Source organism: Panulirus ornatus, chromosome 45 (genome assembly GCF_036320965.1).
Source record: "Panulirus ornatus isolate Po-2019 chromosome 45, ASM3632096v1, whole genome shotgun sequence".
NCBI lineage: Eukaryota > Metazoa > Arthropoda > Malacostraca > Decapoda > Palinuridae > Panulirus > Panulirus ornatus.
Window position 1 is genome coordinate 9,163,578 of NC_092268.1, and position 2,341 is coordinate 9,165,918.

At 38.4% G+C, this 2,341-nt stretch overlaps 1 long non-coding RNA gene across 1 annotated transcript; it reads left to right on the top strand.

The window, feature by feature from the left end:
- The first annotated feature begins 354 nt into the window (after positions 1–354).
- Positions 355–1,651, top strand: LOC139763020 (uncharacterized). The gene is made up of 2 exons (XR_011716013.1): positions 355–1,011; positions 1,049–1,651. It is a non-coding gene; the product is annotated as an uncharacterized lncRNA (long non-coding RNA).
- Positions 1,652–2,341: the final 690 nt, after the last annotated feature.

Consider the following 2,341-nt stretch of genomic DNA (forward strand, 5'->3'; position numbering starts at 1 on the left):
GAGTGAGTGCTCAAATTACAGAGGTATAAGTTTGTTGAGTATTCCTGGTAAATTATATGGGAGGGTATTGATTGAGAGGGTGAAGGCATGTACAGAGCATCAGATTGGGGAAGAGCAGTGTGGTTTCAGAAGTGGTAGAGGATGTGTGGATCAGGTGTTTGCTTTGAAGAATGTATGCGAGTAATACTTAGAAAAGCAAATGGATTTGTATGTAGCAAGGTAGCGTTAAGAACAGAGGACTGAGCCTTTGAGGGAATCCTCACTTGGTCCCCTTCTCTGCTCCTTCTTTTGGAAAATCAAAAAAGGGAGGGGAGGATTTCCAGCCCCCCGCTCCCTCCCCTTTTATTAGCCTTCTATGACACGCAGGGAATACGTGGCAAGTATTCTTTCTCTCCTATCCCCTGGGATAATATATATATATATATATATATATATATATATATATATATATATATATATATATATATATATATATATATATAAACCGGTAAATATCCCTCACATTCTTTAAAAAAATAATTTCAGAAAACTTTAAAATACAGTATGAGAGCAACAAGGACACAAGTTGTATACTGTACATCAGACTCATTCTTCAGTGTGTCAGTTTATCATTAGAAAATAAATTGCATCTCAGAACCTTTATAATAATACAACTGCTCTTCCATGTGGTTAGTACATATATCAATATAGTATGCTATACATCACTGAATTTTTGTATGTATAATGTGCCATATACTATACACATTATACATAATGCTTTTATGCACATTCATGTTGGAATTCTATAACTTGGATCTTAACCCCCAATATGTCCATACATTTGTATACATTACACAGTAGTGTGAGTAGAATCATACAGCTTATCATACATGTGCTGTGCATGCATTAGGTGAACACACTAAGAACACGACTGGGTATTACATTTCTTCCTTGTACATAGTGATGTCCTGTATTAGTAGTGATGACACACATCATTTACACCCTGATCAATAAGTGTAGCTGAAGGGGCAGGTTACACCCTGATCAATACGTGTAGCTGAAGGGGCAGGTTACAGCTACATGTAATGGGTATTCACTTCTGTCACTCCACAAAACTCATACTTGAACCTAAGTTTGGGGTTGACAATTTGTTTTGCAGACCATGGATTTTATTCATTTTCTGGCATTTCAAAAAGTTTAGAGTACTTTTTCTGAACACCCTCTTAGATGGATATGGGTTTAGTACTCATCTTGCACATCACTGCTGGTTGATACACTTCATTATTTCACACAAGAATCAGTGATCTGCCAAAATCTGCAGTTTTATGAGATGATATAGCATAGTACGTGGTATACCATAAGAATGCTCTGTGGTACAGTATAGACATTATATCTACTTAAGGCTGACCCCATCGACACTGGCAATGTATCTGATGTTTATATTTCTACGTACAATTGATAAATCATGGAAAAGGGTGGGAATAGGGAGGACATTTCAAATTCCTCAGACAGTACACAAGCATGTGCACTACTGTACTCCAGAAAGAATGCTGCCTGTCGAATATTAGATTCAGGAAAAGGTGTGCTGGGATGGTGGATGTGCACTGTAACAAGGAAAGAACAGACATAGCAAGAGAGAATAAAGTAAACAAGAAGAAAGAGGAAGAAAAGAGAGAGAGAAAAAAAAAAGGGACACACCAACACAAGACAAAAAAAGATAAACATTAAGGCCAGGTCATGGGGTGCAGTCCTCTGAGCTGTTTACTACAACTTTGCCTCATAAAGTCTGTACATCAACAGACTCGTATGTGACGTGAGCGTTGCCTTCCCCAAGACGCGAAGAGACACGTACAGACACATGCACACATACACAGCCACATCTCTAACAGTCCAACAAGCACCTCGAGGTTGTCTTTTTTTGCAAGAAGTACCTCCAAAATGACCTTGCAAGAGGCATTCCTGGCAAGCAGTTCTCTCATCAGCACTACTAAAAGATCCTATGAAAATATGCAAGTCCAGCAAGTTCTGGAAGAAGAGTCTCACTAACTTTCCTGCCTCCAAGCTACTGCTAGAATCACCATCTTCAAGTTTACTTCATAAAAAAAAAAAAACTTTACATTCCCAACACTGTACATGATGTTGCTTTGAGATAATCTTGTAAAAAGCACCTCAAATGCATTGCTGCAGGTAGCACTTGCATAGAATTCACTCCTGCAATGAATGCCTGAAAAAATAATCATACTATGCACATTTGAGATGGCCCTTGTAACGAGTGCTATGGAGTAACTATGGCAAGAAGCATAACGAAGACAACTCAAAGAAGCATTTCTGCCAGTCATAGTTGAGACTCACCTGCGAAAGT